Source organism: Propithecus coquereli, unplaced genomic scaffold, assembly GCF_000956105.1.
Source record: "Propithecus coquereli isolate 6110/MARCELLA unplaced genomic scaffold, Pcoq_1.0 Scaffold69, whole genome shotgun sequence".
In the NCBI taxonomy this organism is placed as follows: domain Eukaryota; kingdom Metazoa; phylum Chordata; class Mammalia; order Primates; family Indriidae; genus Propithecus; species Propithecus coquereli.
This window is the reverse complement of record NW_012152951.1, coordinates 4,148,886-4,173,914: the sequence shown is the minus strand read 5'-3', so window position 1 is coordinate 4,173,914 and position 25,029 is coordinate 4,148,886. Positions and strand designations below refer to the sequence as shown.

The 25,029-nt window shown below is 43.2% G+C and overlaps 1 protein-coding gene across 3 annotated transcripts in view; it reads right to left on the bottom strand.

Annotated features, from left to right (window-relative positions):
• FAM107B (family with sequence similarity 107, member B) overlaps positions 1 to 25,029 on the bottom strand; it is a 174,160-nt gene that overhangs the window by 10,899 nt on the left and 138,232 nt on the right. The gene's annotated exons all lie outside the window — the stretch shown is intronic.

Below are 25,029 nucleotides of genomic sequence, written 5' to 3'. Positions count from 1 at the left end.
CTGTCCTCTTCGGCCTGTGATGCTACTGGTCATTGTCTCTCTCCCTGAGCGCCCTGTGGGATTCATCCTGTTCATATCCTTTCAGGTCTTTCCTCAAATGTTACCCTCTCGGGGAGGCCTGACCTCCTGGCCGCCTGGCTAAAAAAAATCCAATCCCACGCCCAGCACTTCCCTGCTTTATGTTCTATCCACCAAACTGTGATGCCTAACATTTTTAAAGCAATACCTCTTGAAAATCAATGTGAAAATAAAGAGAATTAAAATCCAAAAAGTCAACCAAAATAGAAAAATTATAGCTGCACCATTTGTTTAAATATCTAAAGTATCGCTGCAGGATTAAGACTCAAAACTGCTAAACGATAAGGCGTATGCAATAAACTACACCAAATATCCCTTAGACGCCATCTGCATTGGTATTTTAAAATAACACCTGTAACCTTAACCGCGTTGAGAATGACAAACTTTGCACAGGGTGAGTCAGTGAACCCATCGCGGCCAGCCTGACTTCAACACGCTGCCCGTGGAGAAGCGCGCTCCTTGGCTGAAGTCTTAAATGCACTCTACACACCTCTACGCAGTCACAATGTCTTGAAAGCCGACAGCCGTTTCAATCTAGCTGTTAATCAGTAGACAGGGCGGCCACATACTTCCATAAAAGGATCTGTTTCTCTGCCCTAAACCACAGGTAATTTCTGTGACGCCAAATCCAAACAGAGGACTGCCTCCGAAGGTCTCTGTTCCGGCAGGGGCAGGGACTCGCAGGTGCGGGAGAGAAGGGCGTGCGGGCCGGCATTCTAGACAGGCGGGCACGAATGTGCCTGGGAGGATGGGGAATGGCTGCGAGGCCAGGGGGGCCAGGCGGAGAGAGATGGTTGAGAGTGGGGGAAGGTGAAGGCCAGTGTGAGGACTCTGGTCTTTACCCCGAGGGACATGGGAGCCACGTCGGGGTTTAGAGCAAATGACAAGATCTGACCCACGTGTTAGAAGACCACTCCGGCGCCTAGCTTTAGAGCAGACTGAAGGCAGGCAGGTGGAGAATCAGGTGGCAGCGGGTAATCCAGGTCAGATGGTTCAGACCAGGAGGCTGCAGCGCAGCGGGGTGGACAGCTGGATTCGAGACACAGTTTGAAGCCTCTGGGATTTCCTGAAGGACTGGAAACGACGGTGAAAGGCACAGAGGAATCAAGGCTGGCTCAGGGGTTTGTGGCCTGCGTGGCTCAGAAGGTCTGGGCTGCCTTGATGGGAGGCTGGGCATGGTCTTGGTTTCTTCAAAAACACGAGTTCAACTCAATGGCCCACAGACTTTCTCTCTCATCATATTCAATGACTCTAAGACCCCCTTCATGCTACAAACGTAAGAACCTTCTGGAAAGTATACAAAGGTCTATGACACTGACAAGGTGCTACACGGAGTTCTGAACGGCTCCAGTAGAGTGCAGGGGTGAGGCAAGACACAGACTGGCCTGGTGATGAGGGTCTTTTATGCTGCTCTGCATGGAGGGGACTCACTGAAAGGTTTTAAGCGATTGAATAATAACAGAGAATTGCACTTTAGACAGATACTAATGGTACACACCGAAAAATGTCACCTGATAAGATTTCTGTCTTTAATTTCTGCTAATCAACAAATGGAAATCATTATCAAACCCCACTATCCCAGAGGATAAGGAAATCCCATCCTTAGAGATGGATCTGGAGTCCTTGCTTTTCATTTTTTTCCCTTTCAAAGGTTCACTCTGGGCCCAGCCCCATGCCTGTGCCAGGTATTCTGTGTTGACTCCTTCCCAGAGGTGAATGACTATTCCCACTGAAAGCTCTCACAGCTGGGCAAATAAAACAGACATTTATCGTAGCTGAGTTTCCCTATCACGCTATTTTGGCTTCACATTTGTATACTTCTACATCAAACAGACAAAATTCAAAATTAATCCTGTGAGATTTAAAAATCAGAATTTAGAGATTACACTAATTTTCATGTGTACTTAAATACTTAAAATCTAATTCTATCTAGAAGCACTAATACTTGAATCCTTTTTAAAATAACCACCCAGAACATGGCAATGTATACAGTTTACAGGTGTATCACAACCGATCAAAGCTCGACAATTCAACTTTTGAACTGCTCCAACAACTTCTGGAAAGTTAAAAGTAATTCCAAGGTATTCCTCAGAGAATCTATTTCCCAGGCGGTCTCTAAGGGACTCCGGGCTCCCCTCCAGCAATACCCTGAGAAATCCGGGACACTTAAGATCGCAGGCTGGCGAGTTCCAGGCCTGAGAAAGGAAAGGCACTTCTTGGATCCCAAGCATCTCCCTCAGCACCCACAGTTCCCAGACAGGCAGGAGAGTGAGTTCAGATAAGAATTTCTCCCAGTGGCAACTGGTTTTATCTGACAAACTCCTGGCTTGCCTGCCCCTGAGGCAAGTCTAAAAATTCAGTCTTGGACCAGGGGACAGTGACTTCTTCCAGTAGCCAAAGGCAGTAGACAAGTACCCAGAGAACCTCTGTGGCCACAAATCTGAGACACCAAGACTTAGAGAGGATGTCCCACTAGAGTAATCCACATAAGTGCAGAAATGTTATTTTTTCATAGTCTGCCAAGCTCCGTTGCTGCTGAAGGAAAGTTCTCTGCAGCTTCCCAAGCCGGTCATTTAAAACAACAACGAACTCAGAACAAATTTGCTGCCAATGTGCTGCTGTACAAACGCCAAACAGTGACGCTCCTGGGAAAATATCTAACTCATTTTCTCATAAATTTTTTTATCCCCCCAAAATGTATTCTCACAAATAAGGCCCATACTTTATATTTAGCAAAGAGGAAAGGAGGAAGGAGAGACGACTAAGGAAGGGCAAGAAACATCGGGTGGACAGAACATAAGCCAGTATCGATAGGCTGGCCCTGGTGAGGTGGAACCAACCAGTAGGTGGCGATGGCTCCACAAATAACGAGGCGTCCAGAGTCAGAATGCCAGGTCTGCTTCCCTGAGGACAGCCAGGGCAGAGCAGCCATGCCGCACCCTGACCCCAGCACCATCAGCCAAAGTACACACCGAAAGCATTTTGCCATTTAGAGATGTGAGATGAAAGGAATCCATTTTGGAGTCTGTGTATGTGTGCCCTAGATGTTACGTAAGCTGCTTCCCATCATTTAGTCCTCATCCGGCCCTTGGAGGTAGGCGTCATTATTCCCCAGAGTCTTCAAAAAAAAAAGGCTGACAGCTTCGAGAGCATGGGCTCCAGATCAGGCTGATACTTACTGTAACTATGATCTTGGACAAGTGCCCTTGCCTATTCAAAAAAAAAAAAAAAAAAAAAGGAATGATAGATGATCTCACAGGGTTGTAATGAAAAATAAAAGAAATACAGTGAACAAAGTGCCTAGAGATAGCAAGCCTTCAATAAATGACACCTGTTATTAGTGCAGTCGCTGGCAATGAAGAACAAATTAGTAACAATAATGCTGTCATCGCTGCCCAAGGTTTACACAGCTACTAAAGGGCACGACCAAAATTTGAACTTGAGTCTGTCTGATTCCAGAGGGAAGCTCTTAAGCATTCCACGGACAGAGATAATGAACGGAAGAACCAGGTTTGACTTTAACAAGACAATTTCCTCCATCTCTCAACAAGATTCTAGAAATGTTCTAACATCATACATAGCTTTACAATCCCAAACAGAAAACACCTTGCAAACATCTCATTAAAGTGAGACAGGAGGCAGGAAAGATACATTTTCATTAGAAGATATAAATGTTTTTATAAGAATGCTCATGGCAGTACTGTTCATAATAGCCAAAAACTGGAAGCAACCCAAATGTCCAGTAACAGTAGGATGGATAAATACATCGTGGAGCGTTGATCCAATGGAATAGCATGCAGCAATGAAAATGAACTGCAAGCAATAGCATGGCTGGATCTCACAAACACAATATTGAGCAAAATAGGCCAGATGCAAAAGAAGATTCCATGTATATAACGTTCAAAACCAGGCAAAACCAATCTTTGGTGTTAGATGTCAGGGTAATGGTTATGTGGGGTGGGGGGACTGAGTCGATGGCAGTAAAAACGGGCTCCTGGCGTCTGGATAACGTTCTGTTTCCTGATAAGGATTCTGGTTACACAGGCGTGTTCACTCTGAAAATTCATCAATCAATACACTTTCTTGGTGCATGCTCTTCTCTGGATGTATATTATACTTCAATAAACACAGTACAGACTAAATAACTATTAAAATTACTATCTAGAAATCATTTGGTTGCTGCTACACTATTTACAATTTTTTAACGTAATGTTAAGATGGAGACATCGTAAACCACGCGCAGACCATGAGAAGATATATGGTAAGACGGAAAAGAGCATCGTGTTTGAAGACCACCCGTCCTATATCAGAATGCTGGATTGGCTCACTTATCAGTTATGTGACTGTATACGAATTACCTGAGTCTTGATTTCCTCAAATGGAAATTGGAGCTAGCACACCTGTATTTGCAGAGTTGTTCTAAGCATTAAAGAAAACTCAGGGAAAACATCTACCCTACACAGCACCTGCCTACGTGGCAGATGCTCAACAAACCGGGCAGCCCCAACATACTAGTTCATTACTGCAACACCCCACTAATTCATGTCCCACATACATGAAAATGGGGGACCACATACTACTCGTATACTAGTTTAGACACAGAATTTTAATGGACAATCCCAATCTTGGCTTCTGTTCATTTTTTCCATCTGGACGTGGAAGGGGGACAGATAGGGCACAGGGAGCAAGTGTCAGAGGAGAAGAGAAAATCCCTGACAGGCAAGGCCAAAGCACAGGGTGGGGCTGGCGGCCTTGAAAAACCCAACATTTCCCAGTCGCGATACTTCAGTCCTCTCACCGGTAAGACAAGATGGCCATCCCTCTTAGATTTCTCAGTAATCTGTTGTGAATAACTATCTTGAGCACAGAGCAATTATATACATAAATATGAGGGATCTACAAAAACGTAACATCTCCTAGTTTAGCCTGATGTAAAGAGTTTAACTCTTACTTCCCATGTCCGTCCTGGAGTCTGAACTAACCACCTGTGATAGATAACAATGCCACAGAAAAGCCCTAACAGAAATTAAGGGAGATCCTTTTAGAGGCATGTTTTGCATAATTTTCAACCAAATCCTACGGAAAAGGGGTGAGAAGATACGCGACGGGCTGGGGACAGATAACAAAAATGTCCCACGATGCACTGTAATAGTTTACTTTTCTACATCTTGTTCTATTGCATCCGACATACAGTTTACTACTCCTGCACATTTAAAATCAGGCTTCTGTACTATTAACAATGCATTTACATTCACATCCAACAAAAAATTACTCGTACAAATACAATGGCTGTTCAGAAGGTACAATGACTGAAGCTGGATCTCAGTTTATGCCAAAGTTGGGCACCCAAAACCCTGCTGCTGACAGATCAGACAGCGAGGCTGATGGTCAACCAAAGTTTGGGTTGCTTTCCACAGAAACTAGCAGAATGCTCCTGCAACTAAATTCCTTCTGCCTTCTAGCTCCCCAAAGTCCAACAATTTGCACGAAGAGGCGTTTTCTGCATCACTCAATTATATCATGATCAAAGCCAAAGTAAAAGTTAAAAACAAAAAGTAGTTCTTGAATAGTCCAGTTTTGCTAGAAAGCTGGATATTCAAACTAACTTAGAAACGTTTGAAGACAAAACATAAAGAGAAATGAAAAACACTCAGGTATAAGAAAATAAGTCTCCAGAAAGAACAAAACTAATATAAAATCAATAAAGACTCATTAAGTTGTGGGTCAAGGGAGGAAATGAAAATGATTTAAGAGGTGAGTAAAATCGTTCATGCGCCCTCAGCCAACTGTAACATCCTCTTGCCCTGGGGCAAGAGGCTGATCCTTGGTGATTTTGTTCAGTTACCTAAACAAGTCCTAGGATTTAAGATAAGACACGAATTCTGCACACTCACTTCCTCCACTCCAGTGCAGATTCTAGAATTCCCTGGCAGGCTGCAGAACTACCCTAATTCTGTGAGTAGTGCATGATGGGAGGGAGAAATGCTCCTGAGACCTTGGCCATCAGCAGCACACCCAAGCAAGCAATGAGCAAGGTGCTCAGAGGTTTGGCATCCACCCCATGCACAGGTGACACGTGGCACAGCTACACAAGGGCAGCAAGTCAGAGCCTTCTCCGCTCCGCTGTTCTACATGCCCCCACCTGGTTAGTCCCATCTGAAGTCCAGAAAGCACAGAATGGCTTTTCAACCAAACCAGTGCATTTGGGCTTATTCCAGGAAAATGGCTGGGACCGAGAACTAATCTAGAGAAATCTCACCCTGAGAAGGGGTTTGGCAAATATCCTCCTGACTAACTGCTATCTAGGGGCTGGCTGTATCACTTGGCCAGGCAGATGTTCTTTCAGATAAGAGGTGCCCATGTTTCTGGTCCTCAAGGTCTGTCCCCATGGGCTGTGATCCGTGAGGCAGCCAAGGACAAAAAGCCACCATGGTCACTAACAGAAAACAAATGCCATGCTTTAAACATTTACTGCAGCATGCTCCTCTCTGCATAAAAGCCCATGTCCAGGGGGCTTCTTCAGTGACATCGTCCTCAGCCTCCCCCTGGATTTGAAGCTGTTGTCCGTCTCCTTCTTGGTTTGAAGGCCAGCACCTGGGAGCACCCTCTCCTTGTCCTCCCCCTAGCTTTCTGCCCAAGCTTCCTCTTCCCTTCCTGCCCCTCACTGCCAACAGCTGACCAGGAATAGGTCCACATCCCTGTTCTCTTCTCTCTGCCTTGCCTCTGGAGACCTCAGACATTCTTACCCCTCCTACTACGTGAGCCATTTCTTAAGTGTATATGAAGAGCTCTGGCTCCAAAATTCCCACTGCCTCCTGGATAGTTCACCTCGGAATGAGCATGTGCCACGCTGAGCTCCACCTCACCTGCCGGCTTCCTGAGGGCCTCCGGGGCACCAGGCACTACCCAGGTGGTGAGGACGACCCAGGACAGACCAGGCACCTGCCTCCCCACACCAAGCTCACACTAGTACAAATCATCCCAGGCAAATCTAAGTTGAAGATACTGTTTTTCGAAACGTAACAGAGAAGACGCCACACACACACCAACTTCTCACTGAAATAATCCCTCACTACCTTCCCCTGACTCCCTTATTTTTCTGAAAGTTTCCATGACCCACCGGGTTTCAAATCTAAGTTACTTCTGACCATGTCCTCAGCTTTGATAATCAATCATTGATTCCTTTTCATAAATGTACTTCAAAACCCTCCCCTATCACCACTGCTAGAACCGAGTTCACATGTTCATTCCTCGTTCTCAGAAGCCTGCCCTTGGCTCCCTGGCCTCCGAACCTTCAGGCCACCAATCCAACTGCACCGTTAGGCTAATCCAATGCACTATCTAATTTAATCAGATCAAGAGCAGCCCGGCCCGGGACAGAATGTTCAACTGCTTGGCCTCCCCTGGCCTCGAGGTTCTAACAATTGGGTGCTCAGCCACCTTTTCAAACTTCTGGCTCCTTCTCCCCAGCAGCAACCCTACTCCAGCCCACCAGTACACACGCCTGCACACTTTCCCAACTCCACCTCTGTTCCTCTTTCCCGCCTCCAGGCCAGGAAAGCCCCCAGGTGCCTCACAAAGACCTCGCCTGCAGCTGCCTCTCCACGACTCCTCCACGTCCACTCCTCAAGAGACGTCTCCTCTCGTTTGACCCAACTTGATGCTCCTTTGCCCCCCATGAATTTAACACATTTGCACTCCTCTGCCTCGTGACCTGATTTTCCATGTGTTTCCGTGTTGTCTCCCTGCAAGGGCACAGACGTGAATCTCTGCAGAGGAGAAGAGCCTGCTGAGTGAGACCCACCATCTCCCCGACAGCTCTGGCACAAGGCCTTGTACACAAGCCATGCAAAGCAGAAGCAGCCACGTGGCGACTAGCAGAAATCTGGTGCCACCGACTTGTGCCTTTGGCTGGGCTCCACGGGGGCCCACAACACCTCTGGTCTTACTCCCATCGCACCCCCCAGCCCCGGGCAGCGTTTCACACTGTGGGCACGTTATAAAACGTATTGACTGAACGGGGCAAACGCTGAAGGATTAGCGCCCAACTGGGGGAACTCCCTCCATCAAGTCTGTCCTGATTCCTCTTCGTGTTCCTCCTTTACATCCCTGTGGGACACTGTTAATACTTCTCTTAGGATACTAAAGTCTGCTGCTATTAAGATTAAATTTGAAGTTTTCTTAGCCCTTTTGTTAAGCCCACAAAGGGAAGGCCTGACTCTTACTTGTCTCTTATCCTCAGAAACATCTCAGTCACATACTGTTCACCTGAATTTGACCAGTTAATGGGGTCAAACCTGGGAAAGGCAGACCTCAGAGTTACAGGAGCCGAAAACAGGGGAGGCAAAGTCAACTCATGCTTCAAACAAATTCTCTGTCGCCACTTGACCTTGAAGGAGCCCAGAACTAGTTAGGGACACATTCTTCTTGATACAGATCAGTTCGAGGAACCAAATGCCCATTTTGCTATCTAGCAGATTATACCCTCTTCTTGAATAAAATGGTTCAATAAAATCCCCCTGAAAGTCCCTAACGTTAAGTGTTGTGTATGAACAATGAGTCTTTCGCCTTACAAAGATAACCCAGATTTTTGTCTGGTTGGAAATAAATACATTGACTTGCATGAATATTCTCATGAAATTATTAGTAGTTCATTAATATGCAGCACATTAATCTGCATAAACCTCTAAGTAATCGAACTGATGTCCAATTAATGGATTTCTTTAATAACTGATTGCCTTAAACTCGATGGCCTTAAAATTGCCTTAGACTGATAAATTATACTTATCAAATAACATTTGATAGATGACTATTAAGGGACTTGGAGTTTCTCTCCCTTCTACATAAAGGAGCTTGATGAAATCTGAAGTTCAAGGACTCTTGATTTTACCAGTGAAGAGTGTTCTGCAGTCTAACAGTGTCACCCAGTGGTAAAAGGCACAGTTTGTGTTCAGGGCAGCTATTGCTTTTTAAAAGAAGGAATTGTCGCATGTGTTTCTTTACTTAAAAGAAATGATGAAAATTGTTGAATTGCAATGAGGAAACTAGTACGTAAATTCTAAGAAACAAGAGACTGGCACAGAAGACAGCTGCCCGTCATCCGAGGTCATTCTGAAGCCTTTGGGGACCATCCAGGAAGGAGCATGCAGCTCTGAGCTCAGCCTCCCCTGGGAGAGAGGCATGGTGGTGCAGGACCTGGCCTCGGGAGCAGCACAAGAGGACCTGAAATCAACCCCATCCCCAGGCTGAGTGAGAAGACCACAGGGTCGCTCTCTGCGGCACTGTCTGTCCTTCCTGCTTTGCCTGTCCACCGTGTAGCCGCTTCAGTTCTCAAAACCTCAGCTCATCCAGAAAAAGGAAATAAAAAGCAGCCAATTCTGTTCCAAGGCTGGCTATTTTATTCTAAAAACTTTACAACAACAACAACAAAAAACTTGTATGTTGAAGCTGAATTGAAAATCATAAATTATTTAACTTTCTTATCTGTAAAAAGAGAAGGCTGGGCCAGATGACCCTTGAGATCCCTTACTTGTTAAATGTTGTGATAATGAAGAAGAGTTCAGCTTATCTTACAACCAGGCTGCAGAGCTCCGGCCCCACTGTGAGCATCAGCCTGACCTGCGGAGGGCGCTCCCCTTGGATTCCACATAAACCCCACCTTGGCCTCCACTTCTACGCATCCCTGTTCCCAAGAATCCCTGACTTCACCACATGAAAGCTGCTGTGAGTGGGTTTGGTGGCAATGGTGCTGAATTTCCCCACCTGCATCCAGCCTCATCCCAAGTTCCCCCTAGAAGAGCCTCAGCTGCCCGGCCTAGGGCCAGAGAGGCCCACACAGGAATGGAGAGTGGCGTAGACCGTATGAAACCAAAGGGGCTCCTAGGTATCATAGTCAAGGAACGCATTATTTAAAATCAAGACTCTTGGACTAGCAGCAGTAATCACGTATACCATATATGATAAATAAAAATAAAGCAATGTTTATTCCTCTTTCTGTAAAATCACCCATATCGAATATATATTACAGCATCATTAAATTAATTCACCTGAATCCCAGAAACTCCCCAAACTCAGGGCACCATTCAGCCTATTCCTCCTCCCCTAGTTCTTCCTGGCGTATCTTTGCCTAGTCTAAATCCATGGATATTCTTCTTGCCTATTCCCACAGAGTCCAAATACACATGGAAAAAGTTAATGACAAAGTTTTTTCTCCTCATTTCTATAATCACACTTAGAAAATCAGTTGTCTACTCTCACAGATGACTTGTAAGAAGATAAGTTTTTGCTACTTCCTTTCCAAAGGATTTATTGGTAGTGTGTGGCAGGAGGCCTTAACATGAACACCCTTGAGCCTGGTGATTCCACTTGTAAGAATTTACCCCAAAGAGATAAAGAGAGATGTAAACAAAAGCGTATGTGTAAGAGTATTTATTCCAGCATGATCTATGATAGTGGAAAAAAATGGAAATCACCTAAATACCTAATAATGAATACAATGCAGTTGAAAATCATATTAATATATATTAGAATAAATAAATGAAAGGGAAATATTCACAATGCATTAAGTAGTAGAAAAATATCAGGTACCAACATAGTATGCCCTTTTTTTTTTTTTTGGCAAAGCAAATGCCTTCGTGTGCATTTGTGTATATAAAAAAAGAAATGCACAGCACAGTTATCCTCAAAGCGTTGTCCCAGCGCCAGCAACATCAGCACTACCATGGAATTTGGTAAATGCAAATGCCCTAAGATCTACCGGATTGGAATCTCTGTTTTCATAATGATTACTATGTGCCCCACAACCTTTGAGACAGATATTAAATTCACCCCATTGTACAGATGGGGAACTTGAGGCCCAGAGAGGCTAGGTAACTTGCTTAAGTCTACAAAGCTAGTAAGTGGCAGTGTCACGTAGCTAGCTCCAGAGTCTACGCTCTGAACCACTTTGCAACAGTGGTTGCATTAACTCTCATATTTGGAAGTGTGCTCTGTGCTCTTTCCCCAAAATTCAGAGCATGATGCATCCCACCTGTTGCTTGATTTTCTTTATAGAGGTTGAGCACTTCTGTTACAAAGTGCTATTGTGACTGGGGGGTGTTTTTGGCACTATCACTAGCAGCACCATTAACAAATCTTTTGATTAATACTTGGCTGACATCTTTGAAGGCTATAAAAAGATGCTTAGATCTGAGTGCACATTAAATACCAGTCGACATTAGCAGAAATTTGAATACCACCAGTGACAGCATGGGACATGACACTGAACAAGTAAGGCATTTCCGTGGCCTGCTAGAGTGGGGTGGCCATGTAGCAAACCCATAAACACAGTTTCCAAACCACTTGGCCTACCAACTTTGAAATGATCAATTTCTTTTATTTTTTTGGCTTCTGTATTATTTCAAAATTTGCATGCAATGCCAATACTTAAATATTTATGTTATTTTGTATTCACAAAATCAAAATTTGCAAAATAAAATTAGCACACTTTATTCCTAAACTGCAAATTCCTGAATAAAGAGGTCTCCCTTGGCGTTTTTCTTGTTATATTATTTTCCGAGGAGGAAACACTTCGGTCATTCATTTTAGGAAACTACAAAGAGGATGGACGGGGAAGATGGTTGATTTAGGCCAAGTCATTCCTTAGAGGAAGGAAACTAAACAGACCAGAAAAAACTTCCTGCTGGACTAGCTTTCAAAGCCTTAGATATTCCTGTCTTTAAGAGCTGAATAGTTAATTCCATAAAATGTATGACCTGGCCCAACTGACCAAACAAACTAATATTTTCAAAAGAAGAGACACTATCTTCAAAAGTATTTAATGGCAGAAACTTTAGAAGGAACACAGAGACTATTTGTTCAATCTCCTCATTATTACAGATGAAGAAACTGAGGCCCAGAGAGATGAAATGACTAAGTTCGAAGCCTTTCTGGACCACGATGTGGCAAAGCCTGAATATTAAGACCAAGAGCTGGCTTTGGTCCATTCTTCACTATCCCACGCTGTCTCTCCTACTTCCAACTGCTTTCTTAATTGTCTAAATTGATTTTCCACATTTTCTACTGACTTGGGGGTATTTTTGACACTATGACTAACACTGTGATTAACATTACCTCTTGATCAATAACTGGATGGCATTTTTGAAGACTATAAAAATGTTTAAATTAAACTTTAATAATAGCACCACAGTTATTTGCCTCCATATCCTGCCAAATTTCAGGACAGTACAAAGTCATTATGATGATTTTTTTCAAAGCCTCTCGAGGGAGGAGAAAACTACCCATTTGCCTTTTCTAAAATTTGAGACGTCACCACTGAGCCACTACAATGTTAAAAAATAGTGGCGACCCAGACACAGTCACTTAGACATCCTCTAACTCTCTACTTACCATCTCATTTTTCTCCCATTAAAACTACCCTTCCTGGCTGGGCACGGTGGCTCATGTCTGTAATCCCAGCACGCTGGGAGGCCAACGTGGGAGGATCACTTGAGGATCGCTATGATTGCGCCACTGCACTCCAGCCTGGGTGACAGAGTGAGACCTTGAAAACTTAAACTTCCTTAAGCATCAGCATTCAGGATAAAATTAAATAAACTATTAAAAAAATGAGAAATAAACCCTACCAACAACCATGGAAGACGAGCTTTACTACAACTCTATGCCAATATTCCCATCAGAACATAACAAATGCTCAGAACACAGAAGGTAACATACTAACACCCCAAGAGTGACCAACCACCCCCTTTTTTTCACTAACACGTGTGATTGCTAATTCTTTACTAAATAGCCACTCTAATTCCACTTCAACTTCCTTCCTCCTAGATAAAAATTGTTAAGATACCCAATCACTGAATTGTGCCTGCTTCCTGGCCTCGTCGAACCCAGATCTGGCTCCATTTCCCTAATCCCACCTTCCACTTGCTCAGTCCAAGCGCAATCCCAAGTTGCCTTTCCAAGATAATCCCAAGGTTCTTCTGGGTACACTGGCCCCTGCTGAAGCAAGCTGAATGAAGCCAACTTCTGTACAACTGCACATGTTCCTGATGGGTTTTGGCTGATGAAATTCGACATTTTTGTCTTAAGTTACATATGGTAGAGTAGAAAGAACCTTAAATAAAAGGTCCACAAACCTAATTCCTGATTTAGCACTTCTCTGGGTTTGTTTCCTTACTGGTACAATGACAGCCAGTAATCCTATCATTTTACAACTTTTCTTCTCAAATCTCTGCCTGTCTGCCATATTGTGGGTTAAACAGGTTTGTTCCTATGGAAGAATGTTTTCTGAATTCTAACCACTCACTACAGATTGAGTATTCCTTATCTGAAATGCTTGGGACTATGTCTTTCCACGGACTCCTGGAAAAAAACAAAAACTGAAATGCTTGAGACGAGAAGTGTTTAAGATTTTAGATTTTTTTTCCAAACTTTGGAACATGGGCAAATATTTCTGAAAATCTGAATTGAGCATCATGTCACTACTCAAAAAGTTCTGGATTTTAGATATCAGATTTGGGATACCCAACCTGCATTTCAATTTGAAATACTGCACAGTTTAAGTGTTTGTCTGGAAAACTTAATTTTCCACTCTTCAAAAGAAAAAAGAGATCTTCATGCCAGAAACAATGGTTACATTAGGTCTTTTTCTGCATGGTTCAAATGTTTCATAGCTAAAAGAATATAAGTCAGCTCTTACTTGATTTCTGCTTCCACAGTGAAAAATGAGCGTGAGGAGTGGGGCATGTCTCTGTCTAGGTCTTTGGAGGATTGTCAGTCTCTAACTAAACCCCAGAGAACAGCTACTTACACAGTCCAGGTACTTTTAATTAAAGTCTGTTTTCCCACTTACCTCCCTTCAGGCTACCTCTTGGGCTTTCTGTGAAAAACAAACAGCCAGACTTCTTAGAGGGCACTGAAGGCAAGACAGGGAGAGTAAACCTACAGCTGTCGACAAGATCAGGAGACAGGGCACTGGCTCATTTCCTTAACCAGTCACCCTGTGAGGACAGAGTAGGCCCTAAAGATCTGGAGGGAATGAGACAGGGTCCCTGACGTGCAGGGAGCTCACAGTTCAGTGGACAGGACGGGCACACACAATATATCGAGAGAGACGACTACCCCATGCCACAGGCGCCGAGGGGGTGGGGTACAGGCACCTCCCGCCAGCTCCAGGTAGAGAAGGGTCCTCCCTGGTAGACTAGGTCCACTGTAGCCCACAGCTGCTTCAGAGCTGGGGGTGTCCCCAGGACACTGGGCTCTCCTCACTGTCCTGCCCTGCCTCAGCAGCCCCCCAACACACTGAAAGGGAAGGCAGAGATGGCCGCCATAGTTGCTCTCCGCAGCTGGCGGAGAAGGCACTCCCAGAAGCCCCCGGGAGGCGGGCTGCTTTTACATCATTGGCCAGAACGGTGTCATGTGACCACCCCAGCAACAAAGAACGCTGGGAAAACACGGTCTGGCACTGTCAGCAGTTAAGAGCAGACAGCAACGGCTGTTGGCAGTCAATGGACTCTGCCTCACACAGGTTGATACGGGCTGAAAGTTGTGACCCTTGATGTCCATGTGTTGAAGCCCTTAACTGAAGGTGAGACCTTTGGAAGGTAGTAAGGTTTAGATGAGCTCATGAGGTTGGAGCCCCCATGATGGGATTAGTGTAAGAAGAGGAAGAGAGACCAGAGCTTGCTGTCTCTCAATCGTGCTCTCAATCTTCCAACCCCTGCCCCACCTCCTGCCACGCAACGGCACAGTGAGAGGGCTGCCATCTGCAAGCCAGGAAGAGAGCCCTCCCCAGGAACTAACTCTGCTGGCACCTACATCTGAGACTTTCAGCCTCCAGAACTGTGAGAAATAAATACCTGTTGTTTAAGCCACTCAGTCTATGGTATTTTGTTATGGCAGCCTGAACAGACCAAAGTACATACTAAATTCAACTGCCTTCAAAAGCACGCCAATCTCCTGACAAGGGGCTCATGGGGTCCCTCATTTAGCTACTCTGGATCTCAGCTCCAGGCTGAAGGGGAAACAACAGCAATGATAATTTCTTAGAAGTGTTTAGTACTCACAGCATCCATAATGAAAGCTGTAATGAGTAACAAAGATGGGAGACTAATGGAAGCCCTTTCAGCCTTAGCTTTTCCATCTATTCAAAACTTCTCTTTTTAAACGAAGGGGGTTTTGGCAAAAGTTCAAACATAAACACATTTGTAGTGGGTGTAGGCACAGGAACAAGAGCGGCAACTGCAACAGCTCAACCTTCTTTGCTTGAACTCTCCGCATTAATTCGACTCCCTCTGGAAGCTTGTTGTTCTAAAACTCCAGGCCTTACCATTTTCCCACAGGCTGCCTTGCAGAGTCACGGGGCAAAAAAAAAAAAAAAGGCAACTCCGGCTCCACAAGTTACTCACCATAAACAGTTATCTCAGCCATCCAAATCCAGAAACTGGAAGTGATCTCCCCACAGGGCTAAGCTGAAGCCTTACACTATCTGTATGGACAGTAACAGGCACAGGAAAACCCTCAAAATTAGAATGGAGAAAAATGCCAGAACCGTACTTGGCCAACAAGAAACAAAGAATGATGAAAGCCTAAAAACAAGGAGCTCACATGTGAACAAGCAGACAGCAGGTGCCACAATGTCTATAAAGCATAACAACCTTTATTCTTATGGGAATTAAAAAGGGCTCGTTTCAAAAAACATTCAAGATTTCAAAGATTCATATAATTCTGGAGTTAAAAGAGGTCTTAGAGAAATAATCACTTAGTTATAGTGATGGGGAACAGATACATCAGTCATAATCCAGACCCTACAGAAGTTGAGTGATCGGACTCATCTTCATTCAAACAGGATGCTTTTAAGGATCATTTAAGACTACTGCAGTAATCTCATGTTTATTTTGTAGCTTCCATCCTCAAGAAAGTTCTCTCTCTCTCTCACTCTCAAAATAAAGCCTAAATAGTCACCGCTTCCTCGCGCTATGCAAGTGTGTGAGAAGAGCAACTACCTATCTCTGAGTCTACAGCTCCCAAGTCCTTGGCCACCAGGCATTACGACTTTTGCCCCAAATACCAACATATCCCTTCATTAGCAAGTCACGGCATTTCAGTCAAATCTGTTACTACCTAGTAATGCTATGGTGAAATAATGTTTTCCCATAGTCTCAACACATCATCAAGAGACTTAAATCCTACAGTAGCAGTAATGATCAAGTAAAGGAATGGAACAGGGTGGCAACTCTTAAGTAAATGCTCTGCCTGATACCAACCAGTTCCACATGAAATGAACTCTGCTTCTCTCCCTGAAGTTACCCAAGCTGTAAATGTTTTCATTTCTTTTGTTGCAACTGGATTCATTACCCAAGAACCCAGCATCCAGAAACTTCCCATCAGCTTTGACTTCTCTCACAGCTCCTGTTACAAAGATTAGAACTTTATTTGAACAGTACCTATTTTTAAATTCGCACTACTAGGGGCTACTGGTTACTTTAATTAAATGAAAAGGACAAGGACAAATGACATGCCAACATATTCATAATGAAAACTTGTCTTTTACTGACAGCTGGTTATAAAGGAAATCATTAATCACTTCCGGAAGAACAATTATAATTCTCTAATACGAAACTAGGGATGTATCATGATAGCTAACTACTTCCCTTATTCCTTTTTTAAAAAATTAATCTGAAAAGCTTAATTACAGTAGGATAGTTTTACTTTCTTAAATGGATTAAGCACTTCAAGTCAAATGTAGCAGAAGGGCCATGAAAAATGAGACAATTCTTTTAAAAGTTTTCAAGATAATTCAGAATTCAAAGAACAAAATCTGGAAATAAATTCTACTTTGGTTTGTAGTCTTATAAATGTCAAATTGAATAATATCCCAAGTATTTGTGAGTACAATTTATCTAAGATTTTAAAGTTGGGTTTATAGTAGAAAATACATAAACACAATGGTACACGTGACATGTTCATTTAGGAAAGCCTCTATTTTCCTAATTTCACCTATGAATCTTTAGAATTGAAGTCATAAAACTTACTTTCCATTTATAAAATGTATTAGCTCTGGAAAAAAAATCTCTGTATTACCATTACTAAAAATTGTTATGCCTGATAGCAATATATTATCGCCAATGTCAAGGAATCTCTTGTTCTCCCTTCTACAGTTTAATCCTCTGATATGCCAGTCCCAACACGCAGTCATTATTTCTACCTCTTTTTGTTTTACCAAATTCTCCCAAAGCTCCACTGTGCTTTGGAGTCTTCTTGGTGGGCTGAGAAGCTAGTTTCTCATATTTCAACCCTGTAGACACTGGACTGTCCTCCCTTTCTGCCCACTTCTGCCATACACAGCCTTCTTGGAGACTTACCTTCTGTGATATACAGTGTGGTTCTATTGTAAAGGATCTGGATTTGATGTAGAGAGAAGAAAAATGACAAGAGAAACAAAATTATATTTTTAATTTGAAAATTACAGTTTGTGTGGTCATATCCACTCTGTGTAATGGTGTTTGTGACAACTGGCTTGGCAAAGTACGACTCTCCCATCTAGACACCATGCTTGGGAAGATCATAGGGGGAACCACAGAAGTAAGGGATATGTTGCAAAGCAATGCCACTGTGATGACCAAAGTCCTAAATCCTAGAAGGGTCACAATGAATCCACTCAGGTGGAAAGATAGCTAAGATTCAGTTACAAGTACTTTCCTTCTATGCACAATTAGACTCAATCTAAAGAACTTTGATCAATTTTCTAAAACATCCCAGATCAATAGCTTTCAAACTTTTCTGTCTATAACCCAATTAAATATAGTGAGTTACATATGGTGAGTGTATATACAGAGAGCACCCACACCCTCCACACGCAATGAAAATAGATGAAGTAGAAGTTTCCAGAAGCAATACGAATAGCATTTACAACACTGTGCACTCTGATACGTTCGTTATTTCACTTTCACTTTTTTGTGATGCTGTTGTGACCCACTAAACTGATTTCATGACCCACTAATGGACCTATCTGCAGCTTGAAAGATCCTGTCCTAATTCATTTACTTAAACTTGCCATGATCATCTGGCAGGTGTCTTAAGCAAAGCAAAAGCACATGAAGGTGTCTAACAGAAACGTCACCATCCCTTCCAAATGGGAAATACCAAAAAAGTTTATCTGGGTTAGTATCACTGATACTGGTACATCATCTTCTCTTCTGCCTAATCTTTAAACTGTCCCTACTCCAATCATTAAAGAATAACCTCAAATCCCTTTATCTGAGTGAATGAGGGAGGGAATTCAAATTAAAGATTACTTCAAGAATTATATTTGTTTATAATTAGGTAAGTTTTTTTCCCTGCTACAATGGAAGCTGAGGAACAAAGATAACTAAAATAGTGGGGAGGGGGTCCCCATTTATTAAAATATTTTTTAAAAGCAATTTCAGTAGTTTCTCTATCTACAAATGATAGATACAATAAATCAAATATTTAAAATCAGCTTCAACTGCATTTGCCTTAAAAAAAAAAAAACCAGTATAACTGAGTTAATAAGTTTCTTAATACCAAAACAATAATTCTCTTTGTATAGTTTTTTAATAAGCTGAACAAAATTCCACACCCTTAGCCAGAGTGGACAATGGGTAGAAGGAAGTTCTCAAGGCCCAGGTACCAGGAACCAAACAGTCAACGGCCAGTTATCCCCACCACACAGGACACAGGGTGAGAAAAGGTCGGGAGACACGAAGAATTGACCTATTTTTCTTCCTGACAAAAACAGATGGGGCAACAATGATGGTAAGGAACAGGAGAAAGAGCCTAAGCCTTAAGAGTCTGAGAAACTCGGCCCAACTCTGCCACGTAGTAGCTAACCTGAGTTCAACAATAAAAGGAAAATAATTGCTCAATAAATATTAGCCGTGGGCTGCGCAGTCCTGACTGCCCATATCCATTATCTCACAAATTTTTATAGCAACACTCTGAGGTAGGTTCTGAGGGCCAGAGGGGCTAAGAAACTTGCCAATTTTATACAATTAATCATGGGAAAGCCAAGATTCAAACACAGGCTGACTCATTTCAAAACACTTTTGCAGGTTCATGTTGCCTCCTGAGCTGGGGACCTTGTCTTGACCTCCTAGACTTGCTGTATGGACCGACGCCCCTGGCCTGTCATACAAGGCTCATTACCATACATGTGTATATATATCATATAATGTATCACAGGTAAGCCGGCCTCACCTGTTCAGAGTCAGGAACAGGCTTTATCTTTTTTCCCTCTACCCTACCACAACCCGCACCCCCCAAACACACCTCCCCCGTGAATACTTTTCACTGACCTTAGGTGATATGACCAGTTCATCAGTGCTGTGGGTGTGAGTAATACGATACCCATCATTAGTATATTTTCTAAAGGAAGGGAGGTGGGTGTCTAACATGGGTCAGACGGGGCAAAGTTGTCAGGCTTAATTCAAAGCCAAGACAATGTCATGCAGAGAGCCAAAAGGGCCGGGACTCAGACTGGGCAGCAGGAACGCAATGGAACACCCATCAGGGTTAAACTTATTTATCCAACAAGGTCTTTACCACTGACAGCACGGAGGCAGGTACTGCCGGTGTGAGAGGGATCTGATCGGGCCAGTTGTGGCTTGGAGATCTGGCAGAAATGAGAGGGGCAGGGCCTCAAATATGCCAGGAATTCAGCTCCAGGCAATAAACAGTCTCACACTGCGGTGCACAATTGCATAAACATTGGTTTTGGAAACAGGAAGTACCAGTACCAAGTAGCTAATAAGTTTCGACAGAATTTTTCAAAAGAGGGTTACATTCTCCCTTTCTTTCCTGTATTAGTTGGCAATTGCCATCCCCTCTAATCCTTTACCAAAAAAAGTGGATAAACGGAGGCAGTGACCGGCTGGTAAATGGAATTAACCAAAGTACATCAACCAAGTTCATTTAACCAAGTGGATGAAAGACATGCCAGTAATACACCATCACCTAATGACTGAACCAAAGCATGTTTGAAAGCAAGCATAGAATAACTCTGTATGTGTGCTCCTACGGTATAAGAAGTTAGCTATAAATTAGGCTTAAAGTGTTAGTTGTCACAGCAACAGTGGATAACAATGCCTTTTCAGATTGGTATTAAGCAGTTGATTTCCTTGTTTTATATTATACATATACCATTAATTAGTACAAAAACTATCTTCCAAAACTATCTTCACTACTTTCTCAAACCAGAGGGATTTATGACCAAAGCCATAATCTTGACTTAGAAAAAAGTACCCATAAGCCTAAATGATATAAATTGAATTTATAAATGTTCAGGAAACAGGACATTGTTATTATGAAGTTATTTAATAATTTGAAGACATACAATGTTTTTTATCTCAAGGGAAAAAGTTGATTATAAAACTACTAGATTAAATAATATTACCTAACAAAAGCAGATTTACAAATACATCCACATTTTAATTAAGTATTGGTGACATTATGAACTTGGAATCATACTCCCACTGACATTATAATTTAATGCCTCATTCTAAAACAAACATACAAAATATCTTAGACTAACATTTTATTGCTGTCTTTAACCTAGTTTTATTTTTCTCATTCTTATTTTCTAAAAATAAGTTCTGTTTCCACCCCATTAGCAAGAAACAAATTTGTTTTAGTGTTCACGGCAGAAAGAAAAAGATTCAATTCAGTGACTTGGAATAACTGGGCAATTTTTGTTTCATTACACCTGTCACTCAACCGTTTTCTTTACAATTAACTAAATAGCACAGGCCTGGCTTTGTCAAAGAGCACAGGTTCGGGTGTCAGAAATGCCAGGCACAATCCCGGCTCTGCCACCCCACAGGCTCTGGGTCTTCAGAAAGTAACTTCACTCCTTGGGGTCAACATGTCCCCACCTGAACCCTGGACTAGGTGATCAGAGGTCCACACTAGCCAGGACAGTCTGACTTAAAACTATCTCTCTCTCTCTCTCTCTCTCTCCCCCCGACCCCTCTCTCACCCACCACACTGGGCAGCAGTGCAATCACGCCATGTGGGAGAAGCCTTTCAAACCCATACACTCTCCAAAGGGGAACCATGAGAAATCTGTTCTTTGCCCATCTGCAGCTATAATACAAAATAACAGGGTGACCCCTAGGAGATCTATGACTCATAGGAAATCATGTTAAAGCTTCTGGCTGCGATGCCTTGTCTGGGGCTCTCAGGACTTGGAGGTGACCACGCACAAAGAGAAATCAAACTGCAGTTATAGAGCATTACATTCCTTTCTCAATACTCTATAAAAAAGGGGAGCTATTTGACTAAGAACGGTAAGTTTAAAATGACTTTCCAAAGAGCCCTAGTCCTTCCTGTCATCAGAACCGACTGATTTGAAGGCTAGCAATTTGATATCAGAAATGTACAACCGATAAAGGTAGCCATGGTAACTCTTTCCAAATGCACAGAAGATCTAGAAGTGCTGATCTCAGAGTTTCTGGATTGTTCAGAACTTGGCCAGGATTCTGTGGTTGAAAAAGCAAATATACCCGTCAGCATTCAGCATGCCAGATGCTGGCTTGGGTTCTAATATTCACGTCTGTCCCAGCCCCAACCTAAGGAGAGCTCTGTTTGGGACAAAACAAAGCCACGCGCAACTTCCAGACCTGACTGGCAGCCTACTGTGTGCTCCATGCCATTGCCCCCCACACTGCACGCTGCCATCTGGGCCACAGGCCGCGCCTGGCTTCACAGCCCAGCCTGCAAGGGAACTGCGACGGAAGAATTCAGAAGGTCACCTCGATGCTGCCATTTCTCAAACATACCCAGCTACTAATAGTTCCATGACTAAAACAAAAGTAGTACCCACGCTTTCATTATTGAATAGAAAAATAGCCAAGAAGGAAACATGCACTAAGAACTGACTTTCTTCCCATGGGATTATCAGGTCCCCTGCACAGCTCCCCCAAAGCCCTGGCAGCGGCCGCCCCTCCCTCCCTACCCGACCTGGGCCTGCTTCTCACACCCACGCCGGTCTCTGCCCCACCTCGCTCCCTGCGCCCCAGCATTCTGGGTCTCTTATTTTTTCTCTTCTTCTTGTTTTTTTTTCATTTGGAACAAATGTCCATCACAGGTTTAGAGGGTATGAAAGATGCCCAAGAAGAACTCCAAGATCCGTTTTAAGAGTCCTTGATCTGTTTGTAAAAACTAAACCAAGATATATAAGATGTGAGTATCACGAAATATCACATCCTAATTCAGAACCCAACTGTAGGAAGCAGTAGGGAAAATACATAGAGTGTGAAAGCTCCACTGAAGCAAGCCTGGGAACAAGGCTGTGGCCAGGCAGAGCCAGCAGTGACCTGGCAGGACATGCATGGGACAGAGCACGGCGGTCCCCAGACGGAGGAAATGAAGGAGAAACCACCTGACTGAATCAGGGAGGACTCACCAGGTAAGAACAGGAAATAAGGCTGAAGAGGTAAATAAAATGAGCAGTTAAGGCAGGGCTCTGAAATCAGACGTGGTTCACCTGTGTGTGACACCTCGGTGACACTGGCATCAGGGAAACTGTTTTAAGCACGTGGATTAATAATAGTAAGAATAATAAAAGCCAGCTACCATTAACCCTCTGATTCATCCTATGATGAATGCCTGACACACCGATATTCTCACGGTTGTTCATACTACTTCCATCTCTATCATCAAAATCATGTCAAAGTATGCCAAAGTTCCAACGTTTACAAACCAGAAATTCAAAACTGCTTCTCGCCAACCCCCCTGGGCTTTCTATACCTCCAATTTCTTCACCTACAGATTACAGTTCTGTTCTGGGAGCCAATGACAGGGATGAGCATAAATAGCCCATTATTTGGCCATCCAATTATAATTCTGTTCTCTAAACATCTGACTGCCAGATGTCAGGCACAGTGTGTGGCGCTGTCCTAGTCAAGCTACAACAGAACAAGCCATCCACTCGTCTTTCAAAGCAGGTTTAACACCTGGAGATCAAATGCCAACCTGTTTATAGCCGCTCACGAGAAAGAATCTGGCGAAGTCATTCTTCCGTTAGTTCATCAAGTATTTAGTCCACGTCTGTGAAGTGTCAGGCATTGTTCCAAACAGCGTGGGCTTAGCAGCAAAGGAAACCAAGCCTCTGCCCTCAGGAAGCCTGTGCTCCTGGGGCAGGCAGACAACAAAGAAACCGAAATGTAGCATCAGGCAGCGATCAGTACTACAGGGGAAACATACAGAGGAGGAAACAGTGGCAGCCTGTGCTGTTTGGGATATTCACAGAAGACCTAGCTGAGCAGAGAGCAGACACCTGGAGGGGATTTGAGCAGAGATCTGAAGAAGGTGAGGGAGCGAGCCAGAGGCTGAGGAGGGAAGGAGCTTCGGGCAGAGAGAGCAGCAAACACAGAGACCTGGGACAAGCTGGGAACAGCAAGGAGGCCCGGTGAAGATGGCGGCAGGGAAGGAAGATAAGCAACGAATGCAGTCAGGAACCAGATTATGGTAAAGAGTCCCGATTTTATTCTCAGTACCATAGGAAGGCCAGGGTAACCTGCCCTTGCAGTTCGCAGGTGTGGTAATACCATAATAACAATGCTCCTCATTCCCAATCTAGAATCTGCAAATCCTTCCAAGCCCCCGTCTGATGCATAAAAAGACACTGAAAGACCCAAGAAACAAGTCAATGTAAATAGTGGTTTCAACAGTAAAAAGAAGAAACCACTAGGTACACTTGGAGCGCACTTTCTACCCTCCAAAATGTTCAATCCATAAAATCTGATGGAAATTAGCTTAGAATATTTCCAAATGTAATGGTGATTTTAACTATTAGGGACACCCTCAAGGATAATTATCCTCAATTGTTTTAAGCAGAGCACAGAATGATCTTTTAATGTAAAGCAACATTAGAATACGCAATTAAGTAGTTTTCCATCAGAGTTTACACTGCGAAGGGAGATGTGTCTTCGTAAATGGTCTTGGGAGAGATTCCAAACCCTAAGAGTCACTGACACTTTAGCTAAAGGCACTTTAGCTAAAGCCGTGGAACTCTGTACTCGCCTGGAAATGCCAAAGTGAGAATGTTCTCAGCTTTAACATTAGTGGTGGATGCATAGCTGCTTGCTAATTTTCTGCTTTGTGGATGCTTTGTAGCTTCTGTAGACATCTTAATAATCCCCTAATTATATCATGAGAAACATAAAACAAAGAAATACAAACATGACGAAATCCTCCATTTTCCGGAAAACAGATCATCATCGAATTTGGATTCCTGTCCACAGACAGAGGACAAAAGCCTGGAAGTGGCAGTCCTTTACGACAATGCCGCGTCAGCCACATTAATAGCTGGCAAGCACCCTTTCTAAATGCAGGGGCAGGCAGGGAACTAATCCCCAGATGTGAGCTGCCCTTTGTAGCTCTGAAGCCACCTCAACTTCCAGCCATACAAGAGAAATATGCAATATTCACACCACTGGCAAACAACTCAGACACATCAACCCAGAAGGTGGTTCATACTAATCTCCAGGTTATTTCTCAACTATTATCACTGTAGGACAAGATGTTTTTGCCATTTTACTTGCATAAGAAATGGTGCTTGCCTGAGCTATAACAGAAATGAGAAAAAGCAAATTATGTCTCTGGTATACATGAAAGGTCAATTTATCCCACTTTTCTTGAATAACTCTTAAACTTTCTCTACTAAATCAATGAATTGCTATTAAAATAAATGAGGAAAACTTGTGAAGCTTAAAACAGCCATAGAAAGGTTACATTAGTCTATTAAACAAATAAAAACTTGTGGGGCTAAAACACATCTTTGTTACATTCCAAGTGGAAATACTGGGGTTTTACATGTAAAAGGCAACCTAAAGATAAGGGTAACTGTTTTAACAGACATACTTATTTCTCTCTTTAAAAAAAAACTACTTATTTTTTCTTCTGATTTTAAAAAGCAATGTGCTGACCATACAAAAC